This window comes from Eucalyptus grandis, chromosome 11 (genome assembly GCF_016545825.1).
Source record: "Eucalyptus grandis isolate ANBG69807.140 chromosome 11, ASM1654582v1, whole genome shotgun sequence".
Lineage (NCBI taxonomy): Eukaryota > Viridiplantae > Streptophyta > Magnoliopsida > Myrtales > Myrtaceae > Eucalyptus > Eucalyptus grandis.
The window spans coordinates 43,216,381-43,242,008 of NC_052622.1; the positions used below are offsets into that span (position 1 = coordinate 43,216,381).

Sequence of the window (25,628 nt, forward strand, 5' to 3'; positions counted from 1 at the left end):
AATCCTTCATCTTTTACAATAGGAGTATCTATGGGTTTATAATCCTGTATACGAAATCGTTTAAGAACTTTACTTATGTACGTTTCTTGCGAAAGAGATAATGATCTCTTCAAATGATCCTTTAAAATCTTAACTACAAGAATGTATGCAGCCCCACTATGTCTTTCATTTAAAAGTTGGAAGATAACAACTCTTAACAGTATTAAAAAACTCCATATTGCTTCTAACAATCAATATATTATCAACATATAAGATATGATCACAAAAATTTGGATTTTTTGATATACACACAATAATCTTCATCAATTATTGTAAAAGTATATGCCATTATGGCATTATGAAAACGTATATACCATTGTCTAGATGACTGCTTAAGGCCATATATAGATCTTAAAAGTTGACATACATTTTGTTTCCATATATATTTATTTTTCTAATTCTCCATTGAGAAAAACAGTCTTTACATCCATTTGATATAACTCAAAATCTATATTAGTTACTATTGCTAGAATAAGGCAAATTAAGGTAAATCTCGGGATAAGTACACTAATGGTGACATAAGTTGTATACAGCGCTCACTTTGGTGCCAAAAGTTTCCGCCGGATTACTTAAGTGCAAAATCGGAGGAAAAACGATCACTTTGGTGCCACCGACGACAGATTCTGGCCAAAATGATTACGTGGCTTTTATATTTTTAAAAAAAAATCGAGAAGCCTTTTAAATGACGTCGTTTTCCGTCTTCCTTAAGAAAACGACGTTGTTTTGCCGTCCTACGTGGATAGCCTCACAAAAACGACGCCATCTTGTTAATTTTATTTGGAAATTGAAATTAGGGTTTTTTTGTCCGCCATTGCTCGTCCACCGTCACTCGGCCGTCGTCCCTCAGCCATCGTCACTTGGCCACCGTCCCTCGGCCACCGTCGCTCAGCCGCCATCCCTCAACCTCCATTATAGTTGCTTGCCACAGCAAGACAAAAGAAAGAAAGAAAAAAAAAATGAACAGAAAATCCCGAGAAAGAGGGAGGTGTCGACGATGAGAGCGGAGGAGGGGATGGCGGGGCCACGGCCGCCGCCTTCATAGCAGCCAGCTTTGCCGACAACCTCTGTGGCGTTCCAGATCTTCGCGGCTACCATTGGCCGGATCGCTTGTGCTTCTAGGGATTCTTCGAGCTCGCGTTTCCTCTACACCCAACGATATTTCTTGGGAAAAGGCAGTGGTGAGGCTGAGATTTAGGGATTTGAAAGATTGATAAGGTGATTGAAAATGGGGAAAACTACTGGGGGAGGGCGGAGGCGAATACGTGGTTTCTTTTCTGGAAAATTACTAGTGTTGCTGGTTCTTCGCTGCTAGTGTTGTTGGTTTGGTGTTGTTGGAGTTGCTGGATCTGTTCGGGGAAGAAGACGAATCTAGTCGGGGAAGAAGACGACACAAAACGGCGTCGTTTTGGTGTTAGGATGCTAAAACGACGTCGTTTGAAGGCCTAAGTGATCTAATGGAAACTCCGGCGAGCCACATCAGCATAACAAATTAATTAAAAAGGCTACGTCAGATTTCCGGCCGATCATATCGGCGTTGGCACCAAAGTGAGCGTTTTTCAAATTTTTTGGCACTTAAATGATCTAGCGGAAATTTTTGGCACCAAAATGAGCGCCGTATACAACTTATGGCACCATTAGTGTACTTATCCCGTAAATCTCACTACAAGAGAAAACGTTTCCTCATAATCAATTTCTTTTTGTTGATTATACCCATTCGCCACAAGACAAGCATTATGTCTTTCTATTGAGTCATTAACTTTATGTTTTATCTTGAGAATCCACTTGTTTACAATAGCTTTGCGTTCTTTTGGAAAATCAATCAATTCCCTTCATTGACTCTATTTCATCTTCCATTGCTTACATCCACTTTTTCTTACTAGGGCAATTTAGAACTTCATTTACATTCTTTGGCTTATCTTCATCTTGTAGAGTGACCATAAAAATTTTCCCTTCAATATCAAATATTGACGAGGAATACTTTTGCGACTTGTTCGCCGTATAGGAGATTGTACACTTTGCACATTATTTTCCATTATGCTCCACTCGGATTAGATAATGACGATATCGTCTCATCAGATGGTTGTAATTGAGAATGAGTCGAATTTAATTTCTCACTTCTCATGTTACTCCCACTTGGGAGAATCCTACTATATTCATTATCTTGATCTAATGTTTTGAGTAGAGAATAGTCCTTACCTATTTTGTCATTCTTAAAAAATTCATTCTCTAAAAATGTGACATCCCATGATTCAAATTCAATTATACTCTCACTTTTTTGCTCACTTGTAAACACATACCATTTTGAGTGTATATTATGAAAACTCTCTTCCCAATTTTCTATACTTATGAGAAGGCTTATGAATATAGGCAACACAACCTCAAAGTTTAAGAAAACTTACATTCGGTTTACTACATGTCCATGACTCATATGAAGTGAAAGTAACTGATTTGAAATGCACACGGTTAAGTATATCGATAACAGTTAATAAAGCATCATCCTAAAAGGTGATAGATAAGTTAGCATGCACCTATAGATAAGTTCACATGCGCCTCAAACCAAAACAAAAAAAAGCTAACATGTGCCATCATGGACTTAACCATTTCCAGTAAGTTTATATTTCTCCTTTCCGTAATACCATTTTTTTTAGGAGTATAGGGAATAGACAACTGTCTTTCTATTCCTTTTTTTCATCACATGAATTTTTTAACTTATCAGATAATTATTCTCAATTTCGATCGGATCTCAATAATTTTATTTTCCTATCTAATTGATTTTCTACCAAGTTCATAAATTTTTTTAAACAACTTAACGCTTCAGATTTATGAGAAATCAAATATACATGTTTGAATCAAGTATAATTATCTATAAATGTGATGAAATAAACAAATTCAGCTTTTTTATCTTTTCAAAATAATTTCCTTATCGTTTTCCCTACTAGGCAATGCTCACAAATGAACAAATCGACTTTTTCAATATTACCCAACAAGCCATCTTTGGCTAGTCTATTCATACATTGTTGGCCAATATGACCAAGTCTAGCACGCCACACATTCTCATCATTATTATATGAATTAGAAGATGTGAAGAGGGAATAACAAACATTGACATTACCATAGTCAACATTCAATACAATAAAGCCATCCAAAAAATAACCACAACTATAGTAGTCTGTATTCAAATACAAATCCACACCATTATTATAGAAGTTCAAACTAAAACCGAGTTTTACCAACACAAACATAAACACTAAATTCCGACAAATCTCCAAAGCATATAGTTGTGCCCATTACGCACGTTTAATTAGCTGGTGTTAATTCCTTTTACTTCAACTCTAGAGTTGTTTCCTACATAGATCCATTTAATTCCAGTTGATACTTCTCTATCCTTTGCTACATGATATGTTGCTCTCGAATCTACAATCTACAAAGGATTAGATTCAGTTAAGAATATAAAACTTGATACATAAACAAAGCTCTCAATAATACAATATGTGTTTACCTTCTTTGACTCGTAACAATTGAGAGCATAATGACCCTTCTGACCATAGTTATAATATTTCATCCTTGAAATTCTCTTCACTCGATGACATTTTCCTCTCTTATGTTGGTCAATTCTTAGTTTCTTGCTTGAAGGACTTGATCCCTTGCACTTCAACCTTTTGAATGAATCAATGCGCTTGCGTTTGGAGCTCGAAGCCTCTTCTAAGCTAGAACCAACACAACAAATATATGTTTCCCGCTCAAATGCCATAAGGCGGTTCTCTGCTAACTCAAGGTTGCGCACAACATTCTCAAGTTCTTCCATAACTTGGTTAAGAGCTTTTAGTACTTCTTGTTTTTCAAGCATATATTGAATTTTCATATTCAATATCTCACTATTCTCACCGTTCAATTTCTCACATTTGTTCAATTCAGTGACTATGCTCTTAGTTGTTGAAGCCATTGGATTTGAATATATCATACACATATGCACGAATTATTAATGCCTATCATTTACGCATCCATTTTGCATAAACTCATCATATTAATTAATAATTTTAAATAAGGTTTCAAAATTAAAAGGTCACTATGTTTTCAATCATCATCCAAAAATCCTAACTTGAAATTAACTATCAACAACAATTAATAATAACAGAAGCAACTGACATTAAATATTTATTAACGATAGAATAAAATATTTCCACATAATGTAACTAATACATCAATTGCTACAACGACATCAGCATGGTAGAAATTATTTACATAAGATATCCATAAAACATACTAAGTAAACACCACTAGAAACAGCTAACGCCAAGTCAACCTATGAACAGAGAAAGATTATTTTAATTTCTCGGAAATTTCCTTTGAAAATTCTTTAGGCACATTCGGCAACCATTGAAAAACAGACGGAAATCCCTTAGGATTTCTCTTTCGCACATTCAATCCCTACCGGATTGAACTTATTCCTTAGGTCGAAGTTTTTGTGGCTTCAATCCTATAATATTCCTTTTTAAAAAGCCACTACAAGCTTCTTATAATTAGGATCCACATTGACCTCTCATAGGCGATTCAACATTCCTTACCATTTATATGAAAGAGCGTTAATGAAAAATCACACAATCTCAAAAGCTGGCATGAAATAACCCCTCCAAATGACTTATGGTATTTTTTTATTGACTTCGAGAACATGTTCAATTAAATCACCATTTTCCCATTGATAATCAACCAATTCAGCTATCATCCTTGCAAACCTTGTCTTTTGTCTTTCTGACTGTGCGCGAATATGTGTATGTATACGAAGAGGAGGCATTGTTCCTGTAATAAATGCAAAACAAAAAATGATTACTTATAATCCATGGGGACATAATTGAAAAGGAAACACATTTGCCCCTTCTTTTATGTCAATGGTCAACGAGTCAACGGTCAACGCGGTTAACGATCAACGGAGACCTAGTTGGGTCAGATGGGTTGGTTCGGGTCAAACGACCTAACCAGGTGACATCACCAACACATGCTCCGGGCGTGTGTAGGCAACTGCCAGCTGATATCATGATGATGTCAATGGGGCGCGTGTGGCACACGCGTGGTACACGCCGTTGATGCCTATCCTTTTGGCCGTGCTTGGCGGCACGTTCGACGGCCCCCGGAAGTGAGCCACCCATCATTTTTCTCGTCTCAACGAGAATTACAACCCTACACTATCATAAACGAGTTTTGATTCACCAAAAATCAAAAAAGGGGGCAACAGACGGGCGTGTCGGGGTTTTCGTCCCCAAACGTCCGACGGTGATGTTTCTCAAAATTTTGGCTAAAAATTAATTTATAAACAGCAACAATGATCGGGAAACATGAACAACCTGGCTCGATACCAATGTTGAAAATAGATTCTCGAAAATTGAACCGATACTCAAACAATCACGTACCGAAAACGAACGCGGAAAACGTGCTAGGGAAACATGTAACACCGATCAAAAGATACATCACGGAGATGGACATACATTGTTTACCACAGATTAAGTACCGTTGCAGTCTTAGAGAAATCCTTTGAAGCCCTGAAGTTCCGTTCTTAAGGAGGGAGTATACTATTTCAAAGGAAAGAAAAACGGAGAAGCGTATTTTCTCTCTAAAACGCTACAAGTAACGTTATCCCCCTTTACTTTTTATTATATATAGTGCATTTTTTTTCACTTAGAGAATAATTGCCCTTTCCTCTTATGGGCCCTTCTTTTAGGGGCTAGGTTTGGCTCAACATGGGTGGACGGGCTTGACTTGGCCCATCAAATAAAAACCCATCATTTTGTATGAGCAGGAGGTTTCGTGAGTCATCTCTTTCCAATGAGTAAGCAAGTTGCTAATCAATCAAAGGATCCCCGAAGTGCTCAAGTCTTCAAAGACCCACTAGTGCCTTGGATGATTGGTTTTATATTTGTCATCAGTTTCCTCGGCCTCTTTGCTGTGGTGCCACTCCAAAAGGTACTCTTTACATGTTGCATGTTTTTTTCTATAGCACTTGCCCATGAAAATGTCATTAAAATTATAGCAATTGCCGATTAATCTCCATAATAAACTTCACTCACGCTTGCCCTTCTCTGGTTTCAGATTATGATCATTGACTTCAAATTAACGTATCCTAGCGGCATGGCAACTGCTCATCTGATAAATATTTTCCACACACCTGAAGGGGCCAAGCTAGCTAAGACAAGCCGGAAAGCCTTCTCATTAGTGTGTCGATATATCGGCTCTCATTAGCTTTAATTTTTCTCCTGAAGGAAACAAGTGAAAGCATTGGGAAAGTTCCTCCCCTTCAACTTCTTGTGGGGCCTTTTCCAATGGTTTTACACAGCTGGCGATGGTTGTGGTTTTACAGAGTTTCCCACTTTGGGGCTTAGGGCTTTGCAATCCAGGTGTATAAGCTTAACAAACTTCCACTTTACAGTCTACGGCTACTTTGTGCTGTAACTTGGCCTTTACTTCGATGTCATGCACTCTAATATGCAAAACTATTAGTTCATTTCTCTTACATGGATGACGTGAAGGTTTAATTTCTCCGCAACATATGTTGGAGCTGGGATGATTTGCCCATACATCATAAATATCTCAGTGCTGCTAGAAGGAATTCAATCCTGGGGTTTAAGTGGACTCTAATAGAAAACAGAGAGGGACATTGGTATCCTGCATATGAAAGCCCAACCAGCATGCCTGGAATTCAAGGTTATAAGGCAAGTCAAGATATACATGCAAATGTGCAAGTTTGTTTATGCTTGAATCTTACAATATCAAGTTGTCAGGTTTTCATTGCCATCGCCATGATATTGGGTGATGGGCTCTACAACTTCTTCAAGGTGCTTGGCCGAACACTGTCTGGCTTGTACCATCAGCTCCGAGACATAGAAATGAGCCATGTCCTCCCCGTTGTGAATGGTTCCTCTCCTAAGAACCCTCAAGTGTCTTATGATGACCAACAATGGACACAGCTTTTCCTAAAAGATCAAATCCCGACATGGTTTGCAGTTGCAGGGTACGTCGTAATAGCAGCCATATCCACAGCTACTTTTCCGCACATGTTCCCCCAACTTAAATGGTATTACATTTTAGTCATTTATCTCTTTGCTCCAACCTTGGGTTTCTGCAATACCTATGGCTGTGGGCTCATCGACTGGTCTCTTGCCCCTAACTATGTGATGCTCGCCATCTTCGTGATCGGGGCATGGGCCAGTGCCTCGCATGGTGGAATTCTTGCTAGTTTAGCTGCATGTGGAGTCATGATGTGAGCACAGCCTCAGATCTAACTCAGGACTTCAAGACAGGCTATTTGACCTTGGCTTCACCACAGTCCATATTTGTGAGTCAGGTGATTGGTATTGCCATGAGCTGCGTTATCTCTCCCTGCGTCTTTTGGCTTTTCTACAAGGCATTTAAGGATCTTGGACTCCCAGGAAATGAATATCTTGTCCCCTATGGAATTGTTTTTCGGAGCATCACCGAACTTGGGGTGGAAGGCTTCTCTTCCTTGCCCAAACACTGCCTCAAGCTCTGCTATGGTTTTTTCACGACTGCCATGATCATAAATGGGTTCAAGGACTTAGTTGGTAAGAAGTGTTCCCATTTCATCCCGCTGCCGATGGCTATGGCAATACCCTTCTACATAGGGCCATACTTTGCCATCGACATGTGCGTTGGTAGCTTAATCATATTCATCTAGGAGAAAATCAACAAAACCAAGGCCAATGCATTTCGGCCAGCGGTGACTTCAGGTTTGATTTGTGGGGATCGCATATGGACATTGCCTAGCTCGATACTCACTTTGGCAGGGGTTAATCCACCAATTTGCATGAATTCCTATCAAGAGCCATGAACAAGAGAGTCAATGCCTTCCTGGGATCTTAGTCCTGCAGTTTAGACTCAAGAAGACGACGTAAAATCTCAAGCACATTGCAAGTGTCTAGATGGACGTCATGATCTGCTCTATCTTCTTGTTTTTCTTGCAATCTCCCAAAATCCCAGTGAAGCAGTCGTAGGAGCTGCGAAATTTCTCTTATATGTAACCCAACTGTCTTTGGTGCTTCTCTTCGTGCCTTGTAGAATCCACATTTCTGGCGATAGCCAATTGTAATTTCACGTATAACCATTGACAATGTGAAACTCTAGGGAAGATTGAACTGCTACTACCCTCTTTCCTTTCTTGGAATAGTTGAATACCCACATAGTCGGTAGGAAACATTAAAGGGAAAATTATCCAAAAAGTCCTAAACCTATTGTTTTTTTTTGCCAATTCAGTTCTAAACTTTTTAATTTTATCAATTCGGTCCCAAACATTTTTACCTCTTGTCAATTGAGTCTCTCTAGCTAATTTTAATTGAAAATTGCAAACATGGCCAGCCGACACGACGTGGCATTTTTATGTAATTTTTTTGAATTTTTAGTTTTTTCTTCTTTTTTCTTTTTGTTTGGGGGGGGTTGGGGTTAAGGCTGGCAGCCCTCGCCAACCATAAAGGGTCGTCGAGCCCTCATTAGCGAAAGCAAGGGCTCAGCCGGTGAGGGTCGGCCAGCCCTCCCCTGCACTTGGCGAGGGCGTCGCGGCCCTCGCCTAAGGCTAGGGAGGGCTAGTAAGGGTCAACGGTCCTTGCTTGTGGTTGGCGAGGGCCATCAACCCTCGACTGTGGCTGGTGAAGGTCGGCCGGAAATCTTCACCGACCCTAACCCCAAACCCCAAACCCCAAAAAAAAAAAAAAAAAACTCAAAAAACTAAAAATTATTAAAAATGCCACGTTAATGCTGGCCGACCACGTCAGCAATTTTTAACTAAAATTAGCTGGATGGATTCAATTAGTAATAAGTGAAAATGTTTATGATTAAATTGGTAGAATTGAAAAGTTCAGAATTGAATTGGTAAAAATGCAATAAACTTTGGACTTTTTGGACAATTTTCCCAATATTAGAAGAGTTTGTGTCTGCCAATGGTCTAAATTCTAGTTTTTGGTCTTTGAATATGAGAAACAAAATGACTGTGGGTGCTATGGTCGTAAACTAAATCAAACATATTACTGAAGTGCAATTAAGTATGATGTAGTTTTAAAATTTTCCAATTTATCTATCTTCTTCTCTAGTTAAAGGAGACATTGACTTAGGTTCTTAGCATCGTCGAATGAAGAAAAATAGTCGACTGTAACTTTGCGGTTCACTGGTGTTGAGAGCAGTGGCGAGAGGGGAGCGACTCGATTCGAAGACTTGCGTCAAGAGCAATGGCGATTGAAGAGGGAAGGGCAAGAACGCCTCAACTTGCTGCAGAAACTGGAAATAGCTCCGGCAATTCCAAATGTGAAATCAAGCTACCTACAAGCGAGAGATCGATGAAAATAGGAGAGGAGAAGAGCAAAATCTCGGCTTTGATATTTTGAGTGTCTTATCAATTAAGCCTCCGCATATTTTTTTGGTCTTAGAAGACCAAACGAGTTGAAATACGAGTCATTCAAGCAACCCATTGTGATCCGTTGTGTCGAGCCTTGTCTCTTTTGTTAAATCATTTTGCCATACTACGTTGCCAAACGAATTACCCCATTGGCATGGGATTCCTTGAACATGAGTCTTGAAATTAAGCAACTCGAATTACGGCCTCTTTTATCAGGATCAGGATTCATAGGGGGTAACACGTAATCTTTGATCAAGATTCTCTTTTTCTTGACCACTCGACCCTCTTGCCAGTCACGATGCAAAGCCCCCTCTTGAAACCAAGACCATCTTTCGATTCCATTGATCACGGCCTTAAGTGTGGCTTGGATAATTCAAAATTCCCTGTTTTCACTAAGATCTGATTTCGGCAAGGTCAGAAATGTGAACCCCTCGACTTCTCTCGTCCCCGTCCACGTGGTCCCATCAGCAGGCAAGTACGATCAAGAAAGCGATACAACAGGACACTCTCTGTTTGCATCGAGATGTTTGCAGGGCTAACAACCGTTCTCTACGCTGAGTCTCCCAATTCTAATGAAGAAGACGTTGAAAATTCACGATCGATGTTCGTACGTCCGCTATTCTTGAAGTTTGGAACACCTTGAGTGTCATAACTTGGCACGGGGGACACTTAAGTGCCATAACTTCGAAAATGTACACTTAAGTGCCAGTTTCGAAATTAAATGGAACATTTAGGTGCCACTCTGGCAAAAATCTAGCCAAATGACTGACGTGACAATTTTCCGGCGAATTTGGTCCAAAACGGCGTCGTTTTGTATGCTAACGTGGCGAGAAAATGCAAAAACGACGTCGTTTCGTGTCTACTTTGTGTAAATAATAATATAAAAATTAATTAAATTAAATTTAAACTTAATTCTATTTAAAATATTCTAAAATTTAAAAACTAAAAATTAAATAATAATAAAAAAGGGAGGTGAAGGGGGCGGGGCCGAGGACCGAGCCCTCCACCGCCGCTGCCGCCACCGCTCCGCCGTCTGGGAAGGGCGACGGAGGGGGAGAGGGTCGGTCGGTGTCGCCGACCCGCAGCCGATTGGCGGCGAGGGCCCTCACCCAAATTTGGGGCAAGGGTTGCGGCCCTCGCCCGGATCCGGCGAGGGCTACGGGCCCTCGCCACCTCCTCGCCGTTGCCGAGAAGGGCCGATGACGAAGGGGGAGGGTCGGCCAAGGTCGCCGCCCCCGACCGACGGGACGAGGGCCGTGAGCCCTCGCCAAATCGCGGCGAGGGTTGTGACCCTCCCCCGGATCTAAGTGAGGGCTCGCGGGCCCTTGCCGCAATCCGGCGAGGGCTCGGCCCTCAACCGCCCCCTTCGGCCTCCCTCTTTTTTTTTAATTTTAATTTTTAGTTTTTAAATTTTTAGAATATTTTAAATAAAATTAAGTTTAAATTTAATTTAATTAATTTTTATATTATTATTTACACATCGACACAAAACGACGTCGTTTTTGCATTTTCTCGCCACGCGCCGTGTAAACGACGCTATTTTGGACCAAACTCACCGGAAAATTACCATGCCAGCTATTTGGCCAGATTTTCGCTAAAGTGACACCTAAATTTCCATTTAACTTCAAACCGGCACTTAAGTGTACCTTTTCGAAGTTATAGCACTTAAGTGTCTTCCCGTGCTAAGTTATGGCACTTGGGCTGTTCTTTTGCCGCTATTCTTGTCTTCGCTCAATTCTTGCTATATATCGTACGAGGACTCTCCAATGTCTCTACCATTGGAGACGCTCGTGAGGACCTTTCTTTCCACAAAAATGCCAAGTGGATGTTCCCTAAAGTCCAAGCAGTGTGTCGTGCAGTTTGGAGCGAACCAAATTATGACTCGTATTCGGAATGTCCAAAAATATTCAGCTACCTGAAAATCACCTTCCCCTTTTTGAAGTACCAGTTGTGGTTTGTTTTTTTGCTGGCTAAGAAGCTTGGGTTTGGTGACTCACTGTACAACCTGTGCACATTGACAATGGGCCAAATGATGCGGCCGATAGTCATTTTCATGTTCTTGCAACACAGCATTTGCTTATGGCCTCTAATAATCCGTTCGCTAGGGCTAAAGGTGGACTCTAATGGTATAGTTGAAGCCGATCATGAGAGCACGTCACCATGCGTTATGGAAAGAATAGGAAAAACATAACAGTTTGGCCTTCCACCATAGCAAAAGGTCGACCCTTTCTTCCTCAACATTTTCAAATGTAGCTGCTGTCATCTTGCTGGGATATTTGTTCACTTCACCAAAAACCAACATTGAAGTGCCCGAGGCCTACCCCCTTTCAGCGCGAGAGCATGAGTCCGAATTAGGGGTGAGCATCGGTCCAGGGTTAACCCTGGACCAACCCCTGACCGGTCCACCCCTGCTAGTCCTGGTCCGATTTCAAAGGAGACTAGGTCGGTCCTTGGTCCTAGAATTCTTGGACCAGCACTGTGCATCGGTCCTCGGTCTTGAGAGTTAAGTGTCGATCCAACCTGCACCAACCTTAAATATCTATATATTATTTATAATATTTATATATGGAGAAAACCTTAAAATAAATGGCGTTAATAACATTAGGGTTAATACCCTGAAAAACCCCAAACTGGTACACTTGTGACAAATTTACCCCAAACTATTTTTTTGACCATAAAAAACCCCAAACTGGTAAATTTGTCCAGACTGACTATAAAAAAACCCTAAATTGGTACATTTATGACAAATTTACCCCCAAACTAATTTATTTGACTGCAAAAAACCTTAAACCGGTAAATTTGTGACAAATATACCCTCTGTTAAATTGGATTAATACCACAAAAAAAATCATAAAAATTGTAAACTGTGACAAACAGAGCGTAAAATCCTAAATTAGTATACCGGTTAATTGTCACGTGTCATTTAACATAATAATTTGTGAATAAAATTTAACGAAAACTGACATAGGGTAAATTTGTCACAAGTGTACCAGTTTGGGGTAAATTTGTCAAAGGTATACCGGTTTGGGGTTTTTGGTGGTCAAAAAGTAGTTTGGGGTAAATTTGTCACAAATGTACCGGTTTGGGGTTTTTTAGGGTATTAACCCATAACATTAAACAACTCTTTAGTGAAGAGTTCAAGTAATTTTACATTGTTCTTTAATAACTTAGGTTTTTAATGTATTTTATGGCATCAATAGTCATAATTTACGAAGGAGGAAAATGTTTATGTGAGGAGTCCTCACGGCGTCCAAAAAGACACCTTATGGCATCCTCCTCTAGTATTCGTTCTCTTCTATCTTATTTGTTTTCTTAGTCTTCAATTTGCTAAAATCGAAAAAAATAACTTCTCTGCTCGCCATTCGATACTCGCCTTGCTCACTTTAAGTCACTCGTAATGCTCGACGTTCGATGCTCACTTGGCTTGTTGCTTTCCGCTCGACATTCGATGCTCATTTTATTCGATGCTCATCTCACTTGACCCTTACCGCTTGCCTTTCTTAGCTAACCTTGCTCATCATCGAATCAATTGGATCGGTACAGTTATCAGTTGCCCCTTCAAGGAATACACAAAATGAAATAAAAAATTATTGATTAATCCCATGTTGACCTTGAAACCGGACCAGACCCATTGGGTCAGTCCAGTCCTCAATTGCTTTTTTAAAGAGTATAAAAAATGAAATAAAAAATAATCAGTTGGTCCCAGGTTAACTTTGGAACCGGATCGAACCCATTGAGTCGGTTCGGTCCTCGGTCCCAAGTTCAATAAGATCGGTTTTTGGTCCCAAAAATTGAGGATCGGCACTATGCAGGTTGGTCCTAGGGTTAAGGGGTAGACTGGCCCAATCCGGACCATGCTCACCCCTAATACCGATATGGCACCCACCAAGCACCACATCAAAAAAGAACTTGAAAATTTAAGAAGAAAAAAAAAATGCTGACTTGACTTTTTTAACTATTTTCACCAATACGTTGCTATAGTACATACAATTATGTGTTAGTGGCATGGGGTGTTTATTACTACATATCACTCAACCAGGATAAGCACCGCATAAAAAAAATTGAAAATTTAATAAGGAAAACAATGGTGATATGACCTTGTTTATTATATTCATCAATGTGTTGCTACAGTATATACAGTTACTTATTAGGTATGAATCAGTATATTGCTTCGATTTCACTGTTGTCATCGTCCGCGAAAGAATAATTCTGTGGGACTCGCAACGAGGACGTGCACAGATATTTCCGACATGCACTTAAAGCAAGAATCGCATTTAGCTTTTTTCAATTCTAGTGCATGATGGGCGGAATCTCTTTCATTGTGGAAGCAAAAAACGTCTCTCGTGATTCACATACGTCTTTTTTCCTCTTTTGGGGGGCCAAAATAGCATTCCGAAGTGCTTGTATTGATCGGTTGAGCATGAAAAGCGTTGGACTAAGAACAATAAAAATGAATTCCGCTTCAATAATGCGGGAGAGACCGTAATACACGCCCACCCACTACTATTAAACAGGTCAAGAGGAAACCACTTTTGCTTTAGTATAGTGATTTTTGGTTTCACCTTTGTAGATCGAAAAGATGCCTAGCCATTTCATTCGTCGAGAGAGAAGAAAAAGATGTCTTGATCGTCGTAGTCTAAATTTATTGAATGATTTCACCTTTTAAAAAGGCGTTCTTGTTGTGGAAAATGGTTTTCTTTTCTAAAAGGAGAAGCAAAGTAGTAGGAATACGAGAGTGGGGCCATCAAAAGTCCAAGTCCATCCGCGATAAATCATTTTAATTCATCTTGATAATGCTCCCAGTCTTTTCCTATGAGAAAAGATGAGGACAAAGTTCTGGCCACGACAATGGGAAAAGTCGCGCTCGGCTGCTTAAATTGGCGTCGTTTACCTTTGGAGCTTTGATCTTTCTATCATCAAAGAAGCATCCCAAGCAGATGCCAGGAAGTAACAGCTGTGTAATGAAATAATGGGTACGGTACTTGAAATTTCAATCTGTTCTTTCACATAAATAACACTATCAAGGATCTTTGCCAATATCCCCTTTTTCTCCGTAGTGTTAGGTCTATACGCATACAAAACGTGAAAATCATGTAGAACTCGGTGTTTCAATTGTCAAGCCCAATTTGCAGAATTAGTAGAAATTGAAAGTAAAAGGAAAAAAACACACACACAAGTGCAAAATAAAAAATAAGCACAATTATACGAAAATTGTGCCTTTCAACGAGCATGTATGACTTTATTATATACATAGGGGAATTATAGTACTCCAACCATCGAGCAATTAGGATGATAGAATCAAAGCATATACATTATTAGTAAAGTCAATCTCCAATTTAATTCACAAATATGCTCAGCCATCATGCACCTTCACCCATCTTTTAAGTGAAATGGAGTCATGTTGAATAGACATTGTTGATTGTGCAGGGCTTCTTGTACATGTTCAACAAACATTCATTAGATTTGTAGGGTCTTCTCTTCCACAATGTTCAACGTGACAATCAAGTAATACCCAATGCATGTCTGGCCATTAAATCCCAATTAGCTTGCTTAATCAACTTTGGTTCTGCCTAGACAAAGGTAAGCACAGATTCCTCTTAGTACATATTATCCTTAATACGCATTTCCGAGAATCGAAGTCCTTCCCATCAAGTTTGTTGATTTTTACATTTTCTGCTTTTGTAGCCATCAATCTACTTCAACTCAGCCTAACTATCTTTTATACCCATTTTTTTGTTAAAACAAGTGATCGAAAGGTTTAATAAATAGATTAAGGAAATTAATTCAACACATATTTACGTGGTTTGGTCAGTATAGCCAACTCCACTAGGAGAGTAGCACAAGGTTCCGTGATAGACAAAGGAGATATGATAAAGATTATAATCACACACTCAAGTCATAACCCTCTTTAGTGATTCTTAGCCCTAGTTATGCCAATAACTTATGGTGTTTAGCCTATTCATTTTTTCACAAAACAACCTCGCAGAGAAGACACAAATGCTTACCACAAGACTTTCTCACATTTTCAAAACACTCACAATTTCTTCAGGATATAATTCACAAGTATGCTGCACAATTACGGCCAAAAGCTCCCTTCCCACTCACTAGTGGCCGAAAACCCACCTCTTAACATATAAATATAAAATCTCGGCCATATTTAAAACGAAATATTACCCTGTCATATGTGGCAATGTATGGTTGCGTGTGCCATGGCATGAATTCATTCGAATCTTCGTTCAAAGGTCAAATTTTTTAAATTATAAATATTGCCGATACCCATTAGATAGTCAGCAACCTTTTGTTGATTATGAGGTTTTTTCTTTCTTATAATGGTTGTGACTCAAAAAACTTCTTAGGTCTGGAGGAATCACATGAAGGAAGGTTTTACATGAGCTTGACCAGACCTAAGAAGTTCGAGCCATTGGATATTTCAATCCCCCCCCAAAAAAAAAAAGGCTATCTATAAGGTTAGTGCTTATTTGTTTTAGGCAAGTGCACGACAAGTCATGAAACTCGTCACAAAAGTACAATAGAATTTTGAAACTTTCAAATAATTCAATCAAGTCCTAAAATTTATTAAATTAGTACAATGAAGTATCTTCATTAACTCCGTTCAATTTGACCAACAAAACATATTGACATGACTTCATATTTTCTATTACGTTCTAAAAACACATGACACCGATTAGGGGTGAGCATCGGTTCCGGATCAACCCCGAACCGACCCTCGGACTGGCCTAACCTTGTTGGTCCTGGTCCGGTTCCCAGGGAGATTAGGTCAATCCTTAGTCCTAAAATTTATGGACCAACACTGTGCGGGTTGGTTCTCGGTCCTGAGAGTTTCGGATTGGTCCAACCCGAACCAACCCTGACTATATATATAAATTTTTATATAGATAAAACCTTAAAATAAACGGCGTTAACAACATTAAACAACTATTTAGTGAGGAGTTCAAGTAATTTTACATAATTCTTTAATAACTTAGGTTTTTAACATCTTTTACGATGTCAATAGTCATAATTTACGAAGGAGGAAAATGTTTTTGTGAGGAATCCTCACAGCATCCAAAAAGACACCTTATGGCATCCTCCTCTAGTATTTGTTCTCTTTTGTCTTATTTGTCCTTTTAGTCTTCAATTTGCTAAAATAAAAATAAAACTTCTCTGCTCGCACTCAACACTCGCCTCGCTCGCCTTAGGTCACTCGTGCCACTCGCCGCTCCAAGCTCGCTTGGCTTGTTACTTTCCGCTCGACATACAATACTCATTATGTTCAACGCTCACCCCACTTGACCCTCACCGCTTGTCTTTTTTAACTAACCTTGCTCATCATTGAACCCATTGGGTCGGTACAGTCATCGGTTGCCATTTCAAGAAGTACAAAAAATGAAATAAAAATCATTGGTTAGTCCTAAGTTGACCTTGAAACCAAATCAAACCCATTAAGTTAGTCCAGTCCTCAATCGTTTTTTTAAGGAGTACAAAAAATGAAATAAAAAATTATCAATTGGTTCCGGGTTGACCTTGGAATCAGACCGAACCCATTGGGTCATCCAATCCTTGGTCCCAAGCTCAATAGGGTTAGTCTTTGGTCCAAAAAATTGAGGACCGACACTGTGCGGGTTGATACTAGGGTTAGGGGGTGGATCGGCCAAATCCGAACCATGCTCACCCCTAGTCCAAATTGGCTCAGCCCTCTGGCCAACCTAATTGAGATCCAATTAGGGTTCATGTGAAAGTTTTATCATCAATTAATATTGTAATTTATCATTTTACAGGATTAGCCTAAGGTAAAATAAAATATTTCTTAATTAGTCTAATATGGGACTGGTTATTGTAGGCCAAGTTAAGTCTAACTCATAATGAGAGAGCTTACCTGGAAATTTTATAAATAATGCTCAAATCTCTTATTTAACTTTAACCCACACAATCATCCTCACAAATGAATATTTACTAAGCTAAAAGTGAAAAGTCATCTCATTGAATCAATGATACAGATGGTAATATAAGATAAGTTTTTGAGTTTGGATCATTGCTATTATGCATCAAGAACGATGATTTAAATCAAGTGCTTAAATCTCTTTACTTAATTATATATGTGATCATGATTTTAGTTGAGCTTCCGCACCTTATATACATAAGAACCTAGATAATTCTTTTCAAAGGAGGGGATCCTTCACCGTTGCCTCCACCTTTTTAGATATTTTTGGAGCTTCAACCCGTCTCAGTCAAACATCTGTCGCATGTCCCGTCTTGTAACCACACAGAGTCTAGAAAGTGCAATATATATTATGGGCCCCGCTGAACTCTTGATTCAAGGGAAGAAGGCACTCATTTTTGCATTTCCCTCTGTTTCCTCCCATTTTTTTGGAGGAAAATATCTTCTGGATTCACAGGAAAATCTTGCTCTACCGTTCTCTTCGTATTCGTTCGGATTTTTATTGCCTCCCCTTTTTCACCCAACTCCCAAAACCCACTTCGGAATGGCCCTATTCAATTTTATATGGACCTTGCTCTTAAAAGAAAAGTTGAATGTCATAGCTAACAGATTAGAAATTTTTACTAGGTATAGAGTCAATAGAATATTAGCTCCTATTGCGACACTACAATTATTATACGTGCATGATGACTATTTGATTATATTGGATTATTTAAAAAATTTAAACTATATTTATAGATATGTTTTCTCGTCAATAAGACCATAGTTGTCTTAGGTGATTGACTGAATTAACAGGTTACTTTTTTTTAGAGTTTCTATGGTTGTTTTTCATAAAACAATTTATATGAATTTGTGACCAGGTATCTAATCAAATATGGTTGTGGACACATTAACTTGAAGCTGAAGAGAACGATGTGTAGAAAGAGAGAGGACAATAAGGTGGAGTTGGATCCCTCCGCGTGACGTTGAGATTAACAAGAAGCTTTATAATTGCAACGTGACCCACGATGTGCCAAGCCGTACTCTTCATCTACAAGATGAATGAGGTTGACATGATACCATGATACCAAGCTTTAACAATTGCCGGGAAAAGTACATTATCAGTGTCATAAGTTATGTACGGCGCTCACTTTGATGCCAAAAGTTTCCGCCGGATCACTTAAGTGCCAAAAATTTTGAAAAACGATCATTTCAATGCCAATGCCGATCGAGTTGGCCAAAATATGACGTGGCAGTTTTTTATTAATTTTTTACGTTCATGTGGCTCGCCGGAGAGTACAATCAACATGTAAACCACAAAACGACGTCATTTAATGTTTTTTCCCAAGTCAAAACCCTAAATCCTCAAATTGAGAGAGAGAGAGAGAGAGAGAGAGAGAGCCTGGCGGTGTCGTCTTCTTCCTCAAAGAACAACACCAGCACCAACCACTCTCTGAGCAGAACCTGATCCACCATGTCCATCTACGCCCTCCTTGTTTCCCTTGCACTCCTCGTCTTCTCTCTCTTTCTACACCTTCGACCCCTCCTTCTTCCTCCTCCTCCTTCACCCTCACCTCCCATTTTCCCATCGCTTCTTGCCCGAGAAATAACCTCAGCCTCTCCTTGCTCACCTAGTCGAGCAACTACAACGGAGGCCAAGTAACGGTGGCCAAGCATGGTGGTTGGCGGAGCTCGGTGGCCAAGCGACAGTGGCCGAGCAAGCTAGGTCGGCGAGGATTGAACAAAAAAAAAACCCTAATTTCAATCCCAAATGAGCTGTGCATGTTGTTTTTGTGAGGCCATCCATATCTGACTACAAAACGACGTCGTTTTCTTAAGGAGGATGGAAAACGACGTCATTTAAAAGGCTCATCGATTTTTTTTTTTAAATAGAAAAGACATGTAATCATTTTGGCCAGAATCTCTCGCCGGTGGCACTAAAGTGATCGTTTTTTCTCTGATTTGGCACTTAAATGATCTGATAGAAACTTTTGGCATCTAATTGAGCGCCGTACACAACTTATGACACTGATAGTGTACTTCTCCCAACAATTGCCCAATGGCCAACAATGGCCAAAAAGTAACTTAACTCCACCCTCTAATTAATCTTTAACCTCACTTTGGCCCATTTGGTTCGATTTTTAAAAATGCCATTAAAAAATACAAATACATTAAAATAAACAGATTTTTCGAAATACTTTAATATTTGGTAAATTATAATTTAAAGTGCATTGAAAAGTGACTTTGACGTAAATACTGTTTGGTAAATCTTACATTTGCAAAGGACTTTTATTAATTAAAAAAAATTAAAATCAAGTCTAATGAAACTCCATCGCCAACCAACGACCAACCACCATGGGCAGCCAGATCTGGCCATCTGCAAGGCTAGCTCAAGTCAAGTGAACCCAAATTTGGTTGCCGGTGAGGCTACCTGAGGGTGGGTTCACCTAACCTCAGGTAGCCCCGTTGATGGTTGGCCGACCTCCGGTAGGTATGGGAAGATGAGCGCTTGGGAAAAAAAAAAGGTCAATGGATGACCAGTAGAAGGTAGATTTGCATTTCTAAAATACCGAAAGCCCAAAGGAGGTCGGGACCCATTTTGGGTTTTCAGTATTCCCAATACTAACATTTGGCCAAAAGACTTCAAAAAATGATTGTCAAATACCCAATATTTTCCCCAAGGGACTTTGGAGGCTTTGGGGGTCCAAAGCCCCTTGAGAAAGCTGAACCAAATGGAGCCTTCGTTCTATCTTCCTTCTCAGGTACTCCTTTGCGTTTTAGAGAGAGAGAGAATCACTAGAGCAACGAGCGTGGTCGTGTGGGGTTGATATCTGTTAGGGAAGGAAAGAGACACGTAAGGATTCGGAGTTTGCAAAGCATTGTTACGTTACCTCTGCAAAGAATTGGAAAGAGGCTGGAGTTTGCAAAGAATTATTACGTTGCTTCTGCAAAGAATTGGAAAGAGGGTCATTACGTGGAGATTATTTGCAAATAGAGGTAAGAGGAAGAGAGAGATAATTACATACAAGTACACCATATTTATTGGATCCGTTAACGAGATGTAATCAATCAATGAAATCGAGTTATTTTAGAACTCTTAAAGTGAGGTTTCTTGAAATAAATTATTATAATAATGAGTAACTTCTATACAAAAAATCAAAAATATATCTTCGCTGAGCCTTTAGCTTCTCTCAATGGAGTACCAATGCACATGCACAAAATTAATACATAGGAGATAGGGGTGATTGGTTCCCGGTTCGATCCGGTTCCACCTTGAAACTGGGAACCGAGAATCATGGATCGGACCGTTTGGTCCTAGGACTGGGAATCGGACCAAACCATCACTTCGGGTCCGGTCCGATCCAATCCAACAAATTCAAAACTTTTTTTTTTTTTACTAAAACGTGACCGTGCTCCGGACCAATCAAACTAATTCAGTTCTCGAGCGATCTAACAAAACTAATCACACATGTTTTCACATGCAAAATATTCAAACTCCACTTGACCACATAAAAGGTTGCTACCTCAATTACAATTTCGGTTGCAATAAGTTTTATATTATATATATATAAACTATATATATATATATATAAACTATATATATATATATATATATATAAACTATATATATAAAAAATTGGTTAGGTGCGGTGGATTCGGCGATTCCCACCTTGGAACTAGGAACCAGACCGACCGGCCACTGGTTCCAAGATTAGGAACTGGGAACCAGATCGCGGCTATGGAAATCGCCCAAAACCAGCTTATCTGGTCCGATCCGGACGATTCCTAGTTCGAGCGGTTCCCGTTACACACCCCTAATATGAGTCTCTTAAATATCAATTAAGTGTTTATGACTCTTGGAGCATCGACTAAGCTTCATTAAGTGTGTTGTCCTTCATTTCACACATACCAGATAATTTCTAGAGATGTGCAATTGTTATATTACATTTTTTTGAAAATCTTCTACTTACCACAATTGATTTTTATTTTTATCTCAATTTCTATTTGAAGTTGATTTTGGTAGCTTAGGCCCTGTTTGATAACGTTTTGGTTTCTCCCAATTTCTATTCTTTTGTTCTGGGGAATAAAAGAATAACAGAAATCTGTTTTGCAACGTCAATTAATTTTTCTATTCCTGGGAATAGAAAAGTGGCTAGGGAATAAATTTGGAACAGAAATAAGAAGTAGAAAAAGTAACTTTTTTGTTCCCGGGAACAATTTCTAGAAATAAATTATTTTATCTTTTCTTTTATCTTTTCTTCTTTTCTTCTTTTCTTCTTATTTGCTGGCCGCAACCCCCTTTGTCGCTTGTTGTCAGCCGATTGCTGCCACCAATGACCAACAATGCCGCCGCCCACCGGATGACTGCTGACCGCTGCCGCCACTAGCCAATTTGCAATCAACCACAACGGTCAATGACAACCAAGCTGCGGGCGATGTTGTCAGCAATCATTGGCGACGGGGGTCGGCGGCAAGCGACAACGATCGGCAATCAACAGCAGCAACGATAAGGAAGAATAAGAAAAAAATTAGAAGAAATTCTACATTACAAAAAAAAAAAAAATTGTGTTACATATCAAATGCATTCCTATTCTTTTTTAGTTCCGAGAATAAAAATTTTGTATAGTTATCAAATGCGTTCTTTTATTGAAAAATTGTTTAAGGGAATAGCAAAGAAATTATTCTCCGAAACAGAAACACTACCAAATGGACCCTTAACGTTCAAAATTTGAGAGCTAAGCTTCCATTCTTTTTCTTCTTCTTTTTTTCCTTATAACTCTTTGCAAGAATTTTTGAATAACTTTTCTATACTAGAAACTATTACTTCTGTAAATTCTAAACTTAATTTCACATTATATATTTTTTTATGTGAAAAAAGAACTAAGATGTAACCCTTGCGTAGTTCTGAGGTTGAAATTTAAGTTTAGATTTAAATGATGAGCGTGATTACTTAAAATCTAATGATAGAAGTTTTAGGGAATAGGCTTGGAAGAACTTAAATAGCTGAAATAACAATAGGGAAATTGAGAAGAACTCTCGTGGATGTTATCATTATTACAGGACACTTTCCTGTCTCGAAAGGCTTGGTGAAGTTGAGGAAATTACAAAGTATTCGGTGCAGATGCCTGATGAGGACCCCTAAACTGTTGTGCTCGAGGAATGTACAATCCTTGGAACTAGGTTCAAGGCTTGGGGGAGTTGGGATCATTCTTGCACGTGATTCAATTGAAAGGTTATCTAACCTATGCAAGTTGAAAAAGCTAAGGCGTGTTGAACTAAAAGGTTGTCCTAAACTACGACCCATGGAAGGCCGTAATAGCTTAGAGTCTTTAAAGTACTTGGAGACCAAAGGTAGCGGATCTCTCGAACTGTGTTGCTCAATGTGTCGAGATCAACCAAGATAAAGACAGTAGTCCAATAACTGTAGTAGCTACTATGGTAAGAAAATGCAATGATATGTGAGGCAGTTGTGGTAGACTTGCAATATTTTGACTGATCTTCAGGTGTCATGGACTCTAATTTTTGTATCTTAGGTACCATCTTATACAATATATGTATGTGTTAGAAACTCGGCTATCAATAGCTTGACCTATTTGAATTTGTGAGTAATACTACTGAAGTATTGAATGATAAATCAGGATTTTGATCTCGTTTCATCAAAGTTCAGATATTCAAAATTGAATTAAATCATGAACTGTCGACATTAAAGTAGATACATATTATTATGTTTTGCTCAGGCCCATCAATCCATAATAAGGAAGAAGAAGAGATGAGCTCTAGATGGTTTGGATAGAGAAACAAAGTGGATGAACGATACAACGCATCCGTTCTCTGCAATGGTGCATGGAGATGTATTATAAAGGGATGAAATTTTTTTTTTAAATCGCTAATTAATATATTCTAATTTAATCCTATGCCACCTGTTTTTGGTATGACAATTGAATATCACAGCTACACATCGAATATGTGATACCTTTGTAATTAGAACCTTTATTATGTCCATGGTCAACAAAAGAATGACTTCTATTGTGACACTACACTATTTATACGTGCATGCTAACTATTTGATTATATCAAGATATTTAAATTTTGAATCATATGGGTAAGCATATTTTACCATCCAGATCATTTTTTGCTTTGGGTGATTGGCCAAATTAAGAGGTTGCCTTTTTTTTCAGAATATTTGTTGTTGTTATTTGTAAAATAATTGGTATGAATTTGAGACCAAATATGTAATCATTATACGGCTATGCCTACATTAACGTGACAAAGTTAATATTAGTGTTCATATGCATAAAGTCCAAATGACATATGAGACAGTATGCGTATGAAGTCGTACTACCAACTAGAGCGTTAGGTTGATATAACATGAAGCATAACAATTGCTAAGTGAATGACAAAGGCAAAAAAACAACTTTAAATATGTCATGGTTAGCTATTAATATCACTTTCTTTCTATCTTCATCTTGGTTCAGCACTACGTCTCTTTCCGTCTATTAAATTGAAGTAGTGATCCAAACTCTAGACTGAAATTGAATGTAACGTGAAATGAGAGGTGCAATCAGCAGCAATATTGTAGAGAGTTTAAAAAAAAAAAAAGAAGTTGAATAGAAAGAATAGGCGAAATAATAATTACGAACATTGTTACATTATACGTAATGGATGAAGTGAAGATTAAAACAACAATTTATAGTGTAAGAACCTAAATATTTGATTACAATGCAGAGTAATAATGATGGAATATTAACCTAACAACATGATATTAGGAAATAAAATAAAATTTTCAAATCTTGCCTTAGGAATAATATAGGTTTTATTAATGTAAAACAAGTTCGACCACCTTGGATTCTTTTATTTTCTTATGTTTCCTCTCACAAGTAAGAGGAAATATTTTGTGGACCGATAGGAAATTTTTCTCTTCGGTTCTCTTCTTTGGATCAATCAACATGGACAATGTAATTAATGTATGGTTTTCTCTAATACCATACTTTAAGAAAAGGAAAGAATGAATAATTTCTTCTAAGGGAGAGATGAAATGTGGTGAAAATTGCCAGAATAATTTCCATTTATTCCAATCTCGAGCCAAAGAGATTTAGGGATTATGTTAACCCTAGGTTTAGGGTGCACTAAATTGGAGCCAGGAAAGGACAATGATCATCCATATTCTGTATGCTTGGAGGATGTATATAACATAGATGAGTAAATCTAGATGACTAAGAACAGGTTTGTAAAGGTCGAAAAGGACAAGACGAGCGCATGCATTGGACAAGGACAGGCCAGAGAGCTTGTCCCGTTTCTCGAGATGGGCTTACATGTCACTTTTATCGGGGACAAGAAAATCCAACTTGAATCTTTCTGGACTGGACCCCGTGTAGAAAGACAGGAAGGACGGAGTGGGGGGGTCCCTATAGGCGTCAGGTTGACATAACAGGAAGCTTTTATAATTTTCACGTGACTCACGGTGAATCAAGCCGTACTCGAAGCTTTAACAATTCCCAAAGGACCGACGATGGTCAAAAAGCAACTTAACTCCCCTGGTTAACTCCTCTTCTTCCTTCTCCTCCTCGTATGCCGTTTTGGAGAGAAAAGGAAAGAGTTAAGAATTTTTTTTTAACATGAACTATATTAATTGATATTATAATTGATTATTTTTATGATTATCATAAAACAGAGTTTGATTAGTCTCTTTTCTAACCCTAATTCTCACATATATCCTCACCTAAGGAGCTTACTTAACGCTAAACGTGAGGGAGGTCGTCTCATTGAGCTAGTGATACAAAGGGTAATAGAGGAAAATGACTTACGCATAAAACATTATATTTCCACTTCCGCTTAAAAAACGATTAATCTCAAAACAGATACGTTAATCTTTCTACTCAATTATATATGTTTTTATTCTAGTTATAAAGATATTAGAATTGCGTAATTTACGTTCAACAAAGAGAACATGTGGCTGGTACGTCTTCTGGAGAGAGAGAAACGGTAAGGATCTGGAAGTCTGCAGTGAGAAAGGTCGGCTTTGTGAACTATTACGTTGCCTTTGCGTAGAATGAATCGGAAAGAGGGTCCTTCCGTGGAGGTTAATAGCAAAGAGGGGTCAGTAAGAGAGAGAGAGAGAAAGAGAGAGAGAGAGAGGTGGTCGCATATAACCCATGAAATAGGCTGACTTATCGAGGGCAAGCAACGCTGATATGGAGTTCATTATCCCCCTAAACCTACATAGAATTACATATAAACAGATTCCATGTTCACAGGATCCGTTAATGAAGTGTAATCAAT

The 25,628-nt window shown here is 38.8% G+C and overlaps 1 pseudogene; it reads left to right on the forward strand.

The window, feature by feature from the left end:
* The first annotated feature begins 5,832 nt into the window (after nt 1–5,832).
* LOC104427663 lies at nt 5,833–7,908 on the forward strand (annotated as a pseudogene).
* Nucleotides 7,909–25,628: the final 17,720 nt, after the last annotated feature.